This window comes from Humulus lupulus, chromosome X, assembly GCF_963169125.1.
Source record: "Humulus lupulus chromosome X, drHumLupu1.1, whole genome shotgun sequence".
Classification (NCBI taxonomy): Eukaryota; Viridiplantae; Streptophyta; class Magnoliopsida; order Rosales; family Cannabaceae; genus Humulus; species Humulus lupulus.
Genome location: NC_084802.1, coordinates 191,681,078 through 191,694,656, shown reverse-complemented (window position 1 = coordinate 191,694,656; position 13,579 = coordinate 191,681,078).

Sequence of the window (13,579 nt, the reverse complement as noted above, 5' to 3'; positions counted from 1 at the left end):
TTACATCTCAGTGACAGAGAAAAGTAATTGTCTGAGCAATATGTTAGTTAAAGGATCTGACCAGAACTAGAGTAGAGTTTCTGGTGGGCCAGGTGGCCAGTTTTATGTTTGAGATTTTTATTTAAGAAATGATTAAAAGGAAAAAGTACTAAGTGAACCGCAGACAGAAAAGATTGAATGGAAAGTCTTAGCAGGATTAGCTAAGAGTTGTGCAGTGTTAGATATAAACCTATTGTGGTATAAGGGTCGGATTTAAAATCCGAGGTTAGTTGGGAGATTCTGGACGAATCTCATGCTATTCTTTTATTCTTTTCATTCAGGCATTATGGAAATGTAACATGATATGAAAGCTTTATATCAATCTCCGAGTGATTTTGTCTAGTGTGCCTATGGTGTTTCTTGGTTCCCTTATTCTCTTTAAAGCCTTAATGGCTCGAATATCTTGATAGGTTAAAGCTCCGTTCATACTTAACTGAAAACATAAATACTAAAAATCGTTAGCTATACACATAAGCAAAATAACTAAAACTTAAATACTTACTTGGCGGTCAGATTCAGAGCTTTTGAGTGTGTGTACCGAGGAGAACTTCATGCGAAGGAACCGTTTGCTTTGATACCAACTGTAATGACCCAACTACTCTAGACTTTTGGACCATTAACGAAAACTATACATAAACACTAATCCTTAATAAATCTTTACAAGTGAAAAGACCATAACTTTATTAAGAAACTTGTAAAAATAAAAGTTAAACTTACATAAAATATCAAGTAGGATATGGGATCCCATTGTTTTAAAATCAAAACATGACATAATTAAAAAGAGATTTACATAATAAAATGCAGAAAAATACATGTAAAAACCATAAGAAACAAAACTACATCCTCGAATCGAAACGCTCGGCTCTTGAATCCATTCCGCCTCAATACACATTCTCCAAGCTTCCAAGAACCTTTCCCGCCACTAAGACTATTTTCCTGCACATATAAACAAAAAGGAGTGAGCCTAATGCCCAGCAAGGAAAATCTAACACATAGTCCATATACATAAATTTCATAAAAACATAACATAACACTTATATCACATAGTCACATATACATAACACTTATATCACTTGGGGTCCCATAGACTAAACAAGTCATATTCCCATTAGATTAGTGGGGTCTTGCTAGCTAAGCAAGTCATATGCCCATAATCTATTTGGGGCTTGTTAGTCATATGGGTCATATGCCCAAGCCTACAAACATACTTAACATAACATATTTCATAACATAAAAATCATAAGATAACATATAAAAACATATAACATATAGATTCTATCCTATTTTCCTTACCAAAATACCGGGATATGAGGACAGAGTTGGGACTTTGAAACACTCCTAAAAACCATTTATAACAGGGTGAGTAAGTTGAAGAAAAGGGATGAAAAGAATGGAAGGATTATACCATTGAGAATGTACTTACCAAAACTTATGTGCAAGTTCTTAGATTTCCTAACCAAAATAAAGAATAAGGTTAGAAGGCTGAGTAGAAGACTATGAGAACTTAAATAAAATAATACCAATGATCTAGAGTGTGGGAATACCTTGAAGACTTGTAAGACCAATCTAAACCTTGAACCGAAATGCTATAAAACCTTACTTCCCAAGTGTTTGATAAGCTTATAATGATCAAGCTTATAATTCCCAACCCAAGTGTTTACACTCTCACACTCACCTAGCAACTTGCAGCCTCTGAACTTAGAGTAATAGATGAATAAATGGCTGGGTACTAGGTCCTATTTATAGAGTTTAGGAATGAAAAGATCTCATTTAACTTGAATAAAAATAATGGCTTTTTAAGTTAAAATAATTTGAATTATCGTTCAGCAGAGGCTGAAGACTCGTTCAGAAAGGTGCTGGACTTATCAAGAGGTTGAAGGTTTGAATGGAAAACGTTTTTGAAAACTTTCAAAATATGCTGAGGGAGGCGATATATCGCCCCCTGTAGGTGATATATCGCCTGGGCCAGTATGCTCGAGGCAATCGTGCAACGTTTCGTGTTTTTCGAATCTTCGTGCTGCGATATATCGCCCCCTATAGCTGCGATATATCGGCATACGCTGATTATTTAAACACGAAATTACACATTTTTAGCTTAATTTAAATTGAGTAAACAGCCTTGACTAAGCCCTCTAACGTTTTCAAAGCTGCTGACTGACCTTAGAGTATTCAAATTTTAACCTTAATAAATTTAATCCTCAAAATACTTAATCATTAATGAACCCATACATAACATGTGCTATTATCTAATTGGTTCTTATCTAAACCTTATAGTATAATAAATATTATCCTCAATATCAGCCATATTAATCAAACCTTAGGTTAAAATTAATATTCCTAAACTATAGGTTAAACTTAGAAAATCTACAAGTACTACTATGAGTGTCCAAATAAATCCCGCTCTGAACCAAAAATCCACAGTTATAAAGATAATACTATTATTACTATTATACTACTATCTAACTTAGCTAAGTAAAGTTCTTGGACTCTACAAGAGTGGAGCTTGGATGCTCACTTTTCAGAATGAATGGAAAAGTTTTACTGAATTGAAAAGTAGGAACGTGGAATTCCAGGTAGAGGAATGTATCTTCTTCAAAGTATCACCATGGAAAGGGGTGAGGAGTTAGGGCAAGCTAAGCCCTAGATTATCTCGGAAGTTGAATCCTGGATGGGTCTGGTTAGGTTGACTCTGGATCAGCCTTATCTTTGGCACTGTTAGTTGTATACAGTGTGTTATGTACTTCCATGCAGTGGACATGGGTTAAAGGAACTCATAAGTTAAGTAATAAGAATCTGAAGGTTAAGGTTAAGTATTCCGGTAAGGAATAGCCAGTTCAGATTGTAACAGAAGTAATAAGGTTCTGTTGAACAGAGTGTACCTTGGGTTAAGGTAATGCTATAGAGATAGTGAGGTCGAGGAAGCGACCTGGGAAACTGGAGTCAATTGTGTGGAATTCTTATTCCAAGCTGTTTGAGTAAATTTCGATGACGAAATTTCTATAAGGAGGGGATAGTTGTAATGCCCCGAATTTCCTAATAAGGGTCAGGACCTTGATTAGAAGGCCGGGAGGGCCATAATTGATTTATTATAATATTAAATTATTTTATGCATGTTAATGTGAATTATATTATTATATGATGATAAATGCATGCATATGGGTGTATTTATAATTATAAGGGCATTTTGGAAATTTGGCCTGTTGAGGGCATATTTGTATATTTGGGTGCATATTGTAATTTGTGAATGAGATTTCATTATTATGGAGATATATTTGAGCTATTCTGCGTGAGACGATCTTATATTATGAGTTAGCGGTTTTGTCATAACGGGGTCGATTATCGGGTAATAAGAATGTTTATTTGATGATAAATTGGGAGTATTTGAGGTAAGGAGGAAATTCTGGAAGTTTTGACTATAATGTCCTCGGTGGTGTTTTTGGGACCGCGAGCACTAGGTTTTATTTGAGGTTACTTAAGCTTGAAGTAGCTTGTCAGATAGAACGTACGTTAGAAAACATTTCCTCTCTCTCTCGTTAGCTCATTTTATCGTTCGAAGCCTTTTTGAAGAAATCTTGAGTTCTAGGAGTCAGAATCAAGCGAGGATCGAGGCATATCGATCCTAGGAAAGATTAGAAGCTTCTTAACCAAAGGATTTGATGGAAAACAACCTAATCGAAGGTAATCTAAGTTTAAGTTTTGAGTTTTTAGAGTTTCTAAGCTTTGAATTGGATTTTGTGAATCATTGAGTTTTTGGTTCGATTGAGCTTTGGGTTTCGATGGTTTTGGACCATTGGGAAGCTTGGGAACTTTGATTTGATGATTTGGTAATGTTTAGGCATGAATTTGGAGGCTTTGGGATGTTGGAAATCGTGTTTGGGGATGGTTCTGGGTTAGGGGCCGCGACCCTGTTCTTGGGCGCCGCAGCCTTAGCTCGAAGAAGCAGGTGGAGCAGTTTTGTGCTTGCTGGGCGCCGCGGCCCTTGCTTCAGGAATGGCTGGGGGCCGCGGCATAAGGTGTTAGGGCCGTAGCCCTTGAGCAGGGTTGGGCCCGTTTGTGCGTTTTGACCCCGGGAACATGGTTTTAGGCCTCGGGATCGTTCCTACTACCCTGATTAGTGGGGATTGATGTCCCGGAGGCTAGATCTTGGTTTGGGAACCCTTGATTATCATTTTATTGATGGTGTCCCGTATTTCGTCATGACTAGGTGACCGCTAAAGGACTAAAGTTGATCGTTCTCAAGGGTCGTTCTTTTATTCATTCTAGCTCGAATTTGAGGTAAGAAAACTACACCCTGTGTATATGTGACATGCATGGTTATTATTGATGCATGTTGGATTATTAAATGTGGCATGCATGATTATTGTTGAGGCATGTCAAGTGGTTAAATATGATGCACGAGAAACATGTGATTAGGACATGCTTTGTATACTGAGTATGATATTGTTCAGAGCTTGAGCCTTTGTGTCTATGCATGATCCTAATTGTGCTGGTATTTGTTAAGTAAGCATGGTGAATGCCTTGTATTCGGATATTGGATATGTGATATATGTTTGGTGGCATTGCTTACTTATATATGGCACTGACTAGTCAGGGATACTGACCTAAGAGTTAGAAACGGCATAAGCGTCCTGAACGCAGGGCCTAATGAAGATTAGATCTAATCAATATCAGCGTTGAATGGCTCTAAGGCATTAATGCTGGACCGACCCTAAGGTCGATGAACTTATAAGTGCTTGCCTAGTCTAAGACTAGTTACTAGAGCCAGGGCCTAAGGTCCAGGTGACTGTTTGTCACATGGCTAGGGAATGATGTTCCAAGGTTATGACTCTATGGTCATGAGGAAGGTTATGTTGGTGACTAGTCACCATGCACCTATCCTGTTTGAACTAATAAAAGTTCACTTGTCTGTTAAGTCCCGGTGACCCTATCGTCACAAGGCTAAAGGGAGCTATACCCAACTCAGTGACTTTTGCGACTGTCACCTATTTGTTTGGATTGAAAGTCCTGGATGATTATTACGATCATTGGTTGATGTGTTATACTCAACGTTATGTTTCTATTTTGGGCTAAAAGCCCTGGATGACTATTATGGTCATTGGTTGATGTGTTATACTAAACATTACGTGGATCTACTGCCTGCTGGAATAGGGCTATATCTGCTAGGCGTATGCCTTATGACTTGATGACATGTTATTACCGTTCATGAGCATATTAAGTTTTCTTGCTAAGCTTCGGCTCACAGGTGCTATGTGGTGTAGGTAAAGGCAAAAGAAAGCTGGACCATCCTTGAGTTGGAGAGCTTAGGTGATGATGTGTACATATGCAACTGCTCAACCACCACGGCCGAGGTTTGAAGAGGAACTAGGGTTAAACCCTGTTTTGTCGCTTAGATCGGCCTGATGTAAATATTTTCTTGTAATAGACCTTTAAATTATATTTTTGGGATCCCAATGTATATACTAAATGTTATATCTTAACCAAAAATTTTAATCCCTAAACCGCTAATCATACTTAGTTACACGATTTTAGCCAAATGACTCAATTAGCGAGTTTAACACTATTTACAAGGCACACCGTAACGGTCCCTGGAGTTATGGCGTTACATGGGCAGCATTATAAGCGTTGAAGGGCCAATGAAGCAACTGACACTGACCCTGTGGACGAGGAGGGGCTGATGGTGCAGGTTCTAGTAACCCCACATCACATTTGGCACTCGGTGGGCCTATTGATGACCACACTCAGCGTACGCATGATCGACTGGATTATATCATCCGCCAAAATCAATATTTAATACAGTCGCATCAAGCGCATCATCAACATTACAATGATTACATGGTACAAAAGAATGAGTATGGGCGTATTCATGTGGAAGAATTGAATGCTTTGGAAACTAGGTGGACTATGAGTTCTGCGGATGAACACTACTTTATTGCTCCACCACAGTTTCACCCATACAACCCACCACCACCACCGCTATACTAATGTGGCAAGTCTTTTGAGGTAAGTTTTCTCTCCATGGTCTTCATGTCACATTAGGGACAATGTGAACTCTAAGTTTGGGGAAGGGGCTTATCATTATTACTTCATTTTTATTTTCCTTTTAGTTTAATGTTTTTATTTTAGTTTTGTCTTTAGTGTCAAAAAGTTAACCTAATGAAATTTCTTTAATAATGTCGTTAATCATCACTTATGAAATAGAGATTGTGTGAATAGCCGTGGCTTGGTTTGATTACTCATTGGATTAATTTTAATGCTTCTTGGAAATTTTAACATGTTGTGTAAACGTGAGTAATTAGGATATGTTATACATGTTTTTACTTGGGTATGAGGAATGAATTATGGAATATGATAGAACTTACATTGCTTGTCTTTTGAGACGAAATCCTTGATGACATGTGTGTTGGAAAATGATCTAGGCAATTTTTTTGGAACGTTTGAGCCTTTCAAGCTTACCGATATTATTTTATCCTTAGTTTGTCCCTTTGTGCCTTAACTTGCTTAACCACACTATTAAGCCAAAAATGTACCTATTATTATTTTCCATTGTCCTTATCCCATAAGCTTAGAAATAAGTTTGGGGGAAAGAATTGTATTGGGTGAAATTGTCGAAATGTGGATAAATGATGTGTTTTAATGATTGAGAGAAATGTAAAAGTTCTTGCAACATCACTAATTTATGTATACCATTCGGAAAAAAAGAAAAGGGAAAAGGAAAAAGAAGACTTATGTTGACGCAGTTCTTCGGCAACAGATAATTATATGAATAAGGAGAGGGATTAGTGCTAAATGATGAACCGTAATAGATGAATGATCTCAAAGGAAAATTATAACGCGGATGCTTTTTTTAGGTGGTTCAAAGGTTAAAATCCTTCTAGTCCACCAGCCAATATTATTGATATCTCTCTGATATTCTTTACAAGGTATTTCTTTACAAATTAGAAGCCAACCTTTTGCAACTCCCAGGGTCTCCATATTTATAGGGAGAGGACACCTGGGTGTTGGCAAAGGAGGTCATCCCGTGACCTTCTTACCCGTCATGTCACTTCTGCGACATTCATGATTAATTCCTAAAACCTGAAAATGAAGTGTGGTCTAATCAATAGGTAAGGGGGACAATGGGCCGCATGGCCCAAACCAGTCGTGGGGTGTCTGAACACGCACGTTTATGCTGCGTGTCCGAGAATTCAGGAATGGAGTAGACACGTGATGTCTGATATATGCACGTTTACATTGCGTGGTTGACTTTATAAAGGATTGGAGGTGTCAGCTCAAGCTCGTTCCCCGAGCTTGATGTAGTCTCAGCTCGTCGCGTCCACACTGTTGACCCGATGCCTTAGTACTCACTAAACCTTTGGCTATCTCGAGCTAGAGAGGTAGAGACCGGTAACAATAGCTCCAAGTAGGTGGCTTCCAGGTGGCTGGTAGAATTAAGCTTTTTTTCAGCTCGCTAATAACCCGTGGATATTTAGAGCGTACATTCGCCCCCCAAGCTCTTTCTCGTGGCATATGACGTCTCCTGGGGCCACATCGGGGGCTTCTAGGCTTCTTTGTGGACTCTTCATATCCCGCCCATTACGTTGGTATCGAATACGTGGAGCATCGTGGCTGGTGACGGTCCGTCTTCCGAGAACCGCATTAAATGGCCTAGCCTATCTTCGGCCATCGTTTCGTCTTTCGAGTAGTGATCCTCGTATCCTACATCAAGACAATTGAATGGCCCTCATCCTTTGGCCTTTTGCGTATATATAAGGTTGGCCACCTTTTGCATGAGCCACCCTTTTATTTGAAAATTTTCTCCTCTTCTTCTTTCTTCTCAGTCTCAAAACCCTTTCCTTCTTCTGGTCACTATTCCCAACATTCCAGAGGTTCAGGTACGAAGGCTCTTCCGTGACTCTGGTACCAGTGATTCCAACAGGGTTTCAACCCAGACGCTCCTTTCACCCTTCATACAGCAAAAAATTTCTGTAAGTCCTCCGTTTGTTGCATGCTTTAAATGTTTTCTCTCTCTTGTTTAGGTAAACTTTCTTCTTAGACGCATGCAGTAGGGTGTTTGTCTTTTGTTTTTCTTTGTTGGAATTTTGGGCGTAGGCTTTTATCCTAGGGGTATCGACCGTAGGAAAGAGGATGCTTAGGAACATGACACATAGGACAAAGTTATGGGGTGCTTTTCTGGGTAAAATTTTTTATGCCTGTTTGGAACAACAAGTTTCTAGGGTGCGAAAATCGGGTAGCTTAGGGGACACACTTCACAGGTGGTTTTGCCTTTCGAAACTTTCCTTCCAAGGAAAAAATTATCCTGACCCTCCTGACACACGGATCCTGAGCAATCGGGGACCCGTTGGGAGCACAGGCACGTGTTCGTAGAACTGCGTGCTCTCACTCTCTGCGAGCTGGGATTACCTCAGCCCGTGTAAAGGAAACCCTTCGCGCTAGATTCTTTCTTATGCTTAGGTCGCCTTTTATAAAATTTCTTCTTTGTCAGTTAGGCGACCAGATGGCACCCAACAAGAGCGCATCCAAGAAGAGTGCTGGCAGCTCGTCTTCCCAGCAAGCTAGTAAAGGGAAAGAGCTGGCCACAAACTCCCCGATCCCCAACTTTGGTCCCACCATGGAGAAGGAGGTCGAGGTGGGGCCCGACGCCTTTTTTGAGGCCGAGAGGATCGCCTCGAAGGTCACCACCCAGGGGAAAGTTAACAAAATTATGCTTTCCCATAATATTGAGATAGGGAGGGGCGCTCTGGATGCCCGACCTCCCCTTGAAGGCGAGCGAAGCTACGCGCCGCTCGACGAGGGGTACGCTGCTTGGAGCGATGAGCATCTCAAGGCTGGGGCCTTCCTTCCACTGGACTAGTACTTCACAAATTTTTTTAAATTACGTGAAGCTGGCCCCCTTCCAGCTCCCCCCTAACTCCTACCGTTTGTTAGCGGGGTTTAAGTATTTGTTCCTGAAGCAGGAATGGGAGGTCCCCACGCCGGCGGACATCCTTTACTTCTTTTGCCTCAAAGCCAGCTCGGACCAACGGAGGCGAGGTGACAGGTTCTACTACCTGACCCATTTTCCCAATTCGGCTGCGATCATCGAGCTGCCCAGCCACCCCAATGACTTCAAGGATCAATTCTTCATGTCAAAGGGGTTTCGCAATTGCGAATACCATTACTTCAACCGTCCCCATAAGTTCCCCTTAACTTTAGCTCGCTAGCTTGTCGCTGACTAATGTCTTTCCATTCGTTGCTGACTTAAAAATTATCATGCAGCTATCTTCGCAAGGAAGGATAAGTCAGTAACCCTTGGGGGTCCATACACAACCTTGGCGGGGCTCCCCCCAAGTGAAAAAGATTATTGCCAGCTCGTGTCTGATGAGATGATGCTGGCGTGTAAGTTAATTTCCCCAGGCCAAACTCTGGCCTTGAGGAGGCCGTGGACCATACTCGCTGCTCGCGAGATGGCACCCATCCCTGAGGAGGGGGCTGCGGACAAGGACGAGAACAAGGTGCCCGTCGTGCGCTAGAAGCGGGCTCTAGAGGTCGCCCAGGAGATCAATGTAGAGAGGACCCAGTCCGGTGCAGCAGTCGGCCCATCTGGCCAAGGTAACCCTTACTTATTTAGGGACATAGACAGGGCCACCGCAGACCTACGGCTTGCTAGGTTTAACCCCGGCCAACTCGTTCACCGCCACCAAAATGACCCAGACCTCAACATCACTCTACTCCCATGTGTTGACCAGCTCATGTTGCGTTATGATATGGGCCGCCCTAGGGGTACTGTAGTAGTAGATAATACCCTGGCCTTTTGGGTCGGCCTTTTTTGAGGAGTACGGGACCAATCTTAGGTCGTGGCCCTCCCTTCTGGAGGGTGTAGTAGCTCCGGGTCTTAGGCAATATGTAGAGGAGTCTAGTCCTGAGGCGGATCCGGATCCAGAGCCTCTTCTCACCCGTGAAGTCATCATCTTAGACTCCCCCGTAGAAGCCCCGGGGCCGGAGGTCATGGCAATAGATTCCTCCTCTAGCTCGGAGGGTAGGACCCTTTTTCAATACATACTTTAGCTTCTGCAATCATATATTTTTACATGTGTACTGACGACTTATTGTCCTTGTTTCAGGTGAGGAAATGTTGCAGCCCGAGGGTAACGATCTGGATCTATGTTCCTAGGGGGAAACCCTTCCTCTGAGCTGTCTGGGCCCTTGGTGAAGAGGCTCCGGTTGGCGAAGAAAGCTGTCGGGTCTACCTCCAAGTCCTCATCCAAGGGGAAAATCTAGGGTCCGTCTGCCACAGAGAAAGTGCCTCCACCCCCTCCTGCAATAGAGAAGATGGCTCCACCTCCCCCGCGACCTCCTGTGCCTGGTTGGGAAAATGAGGTTTCAACCGGGACCTTGGCAACACCAGCTCCCACTGTGCGCATCCCAGTCAACACTCAGGCCTTGGAGAAAATCCCCGAGGCCTTTCGAGGGATGGTTTACGAAACCGCGAGCTATACGGTGGATCATTATTACAATGCCACCCCAAAGGACTTGCGGGAGATCGAGACGAGGAGCCCCGAGAACGTGATGGAGTCTTCGTTGGGGATGACCCTCACGGTAAGTTTGCTTTACCATTGGTTCCTTCTGCTTAATTTCTAAGGCACTCGCCTCACCTCTTTTCGTCTTGCAGGAGGTTTTGGCCCTCCACCAGAGCATATCTCGGTCCAGGGACAGGCTTGCAGAGATCAGGGGCGAGCATCAGGCTGTCTAGGCCGCCCTCGCGTTCGCTCAGCAACGGGAGCAGGATGCGAAAGCCGCCCTTGCGACTGTGCAGGCCGAGCTGGAGGCATCTCGGACCAAACTGCTAGAGGCCGAGGCTATCAAGGTCGCCCTGGACGCCGCGAAGGTGGGGCTTGAAGAAGCCAAGGCTGCCCTTGAGGCGGAGAGGGCATCCTCCAGCTCTTCCATGGAGGCCATGCTGTACCATTGCTGGGTCTTCAACCCGGATGGTGACTTCTCCTTTCTGGGGCCAAACGTGTGGGAGTCCTTCCTGGAGAAGTTCAAAGCTCGCCTTCAACAAGAGGCGCCCTCCGAGACCGAGGAGACTTCCACCACAACCGAGCAGGATGCCGAGGGGGTGACTTCATCGGAGCAGCCTAGCGGGGCTTAGGATTTGTGCTCCTTTCCCTTTATCATTTACTTTTTTTCTGTAATTTTTCATCACGAGGTTTTTATCCTCAAAACAATTGGTATCCCCAACTTTATTTCAATTTATTTACATATTTTTGCCTCGACCTTACTGTTACTTCTCTTTAGTGCATTTGGTGAGAACTTAGTTTCTATTGGTTGTGATTGACATCTTATGCTTTTTAGGAAAAAACATGTTAATCAATTTGAACCAACTTCTAAGATCTAGGACCTGGTTGTATCCAGGATATTAATTTAAAAATTTAGTTCGTGTCAATTCTTTATCGATATCTCGTGCTTTTTAAGAAAAACATTGATCAATCAATTTGAACTGACATCTAAATTTTTGGACCTGGTTATATCCAGGATATTAAATTAATAAACTTAGTTTGCGTCAATTCTTTATCGATATCTCGTGCTTTTTAAGAAAAACATCGATCAATCAATTTGAACTAAATTCTAAGTTTTAGGACTTGGTTATATCCAAGATATCAATTTAATAAACTTAGTCCGCGTCAATTATTTATCGATATCTCGTGCTTTTTAAGAAAAACATCGATCAATCAATTTGAACTAACTTCTAAGTTTTAGGACTTGGTTATATCCAAGATATTAATTTGAAAACTTAGATCGCATTAATTCTTTATCGATATCTCGTGCTTTTTAAGAAAAACATCGATCAATCAATTTGAACTAACTTCTAAGTTTTCGGACCTGGTTATATCCAGGATATTAATTTGAAAACTTAGATCGCGTTAATTCTTTATCGATATCTCGTGCTTTTTAAGAAAAACATTGATCAATCAATTTGAACTAACTTCTAAGTTTTAGGACCTGGTTATATCCGGGATATATGCCCCCCAAGTAAGCAGGGAAGGGTCTTTCATGGTTGCTTGAGTTTACACCCACAAACATATACAATAATGTAAAAGATTAGCTGTTATTACTTAATAAACAAAAGATGGCCTTTCCGATTAAGCCTTACAAAGATATTATTGATAATATTTCTTCATCTGGATAGCATTCCAAGTCCTTGGGACTGCTTCTCCACTAAGTCGAGCTAGCTTATAGGTTCCTTCTTTTATGACCTCGGTTATCTGGTAGGGCCCTACCTAGTTCGGTCCCAATACTCCGTCCTTGGGATCCTTACGGGCTAGGAAGACTCTTCTGAGGACCAGGTTGCCAATGTTAAAGGCGCGTTTCCTAACCTTTGAATTGAAATAACGAGTGATCTTTTGTTGATAATGCGCAAGCTGTAGTTGTGAATCCTCTCGTCTTTCGTCAATCAAGTCGAGGGACGCGCATAGAAATTCATCATTGCGGTCTTGGTCAAATGCCTGGACTCTATGCGAGGCTACCTTTACTTCAACAGGAAGGACTGCCTCACACCCAAAAGCCAGGGAGAAAGGAGTATGACCCGTCGACGTTCGATGCGAGGTCCGGTATGCCCACAGTACCTGGGGGAGCTGTTCTGGCCAGACTCCCTTGGCTTCGTCCAGTCTTTTCTTAAGGCTTGCCTTTAGTGTCTTATTGATGGCCTCGACCTACCCATTGGTCTGGGGATAGGCCACGGAGTAGAAGCTTTTAACAATGTCGTGCCTTTCACAGAATTCGGTGAAGAGGTCGCTATCGAACTGTTTTCCATTATCTGACACGATCTTCTTTGGCAGCCCGAATAGGCAGATAATGCTCTTGACCATGAAGTCAAGGACTCTTTTTGAAGTGATCGTTGCCAGGGGCTCTGCTTCTGCCTACTTGGTGAAATAGTCGATAGCCACCACTGCGTAACGAACTCCTCCTTTTCCAGTAGGGAGGGCACCCACCAAGTCAATTCCCCAGATCGCGAATGGCCACGGGGACGAGATCATCTTTAGCTCGACCGAGGGAGCTCGGGCAACTGTGGAAAATCACTGGCACTTGTCACATTTTTTGACGTAGGAGATCGAGTCCTTTGACAGAGTGGGCCAGTAATACCCTTGCCTTAATATCTTTAGGGCCAGGCTTTGCCCCCCAGTATGATCTCTGCAGAAATCCTCGTGCACCTCCTGCAAAATGGTCTTCGCCTCGCTTGGCAGAACCCACCGTAGGAGAGGTGAAGAGTGCCCACGCCAGTATAATGTCCCATCTATCATTGTATACCTTGGTGCCTGGTAAAGTACCCACCTTGCATCAGTTCGCTCCTCGAGTAGCTTTCCTGCTATGAGATACTCGAGGATGAGAGTCACCCAGGTCGGTCTGGCGTCGATCATCTCGACTTCCACCCCGACTTCCTCAATGCTTGGTCTTTCCAAGAACTCTACCGGCACTAAACCCAAAGTCTCCGTCTCACCTGAGGTAGCGAGCTTTATTGATCCGCGCTCGAATGCGGATAGTTCTTTCTTTACCTTGGCCAGGT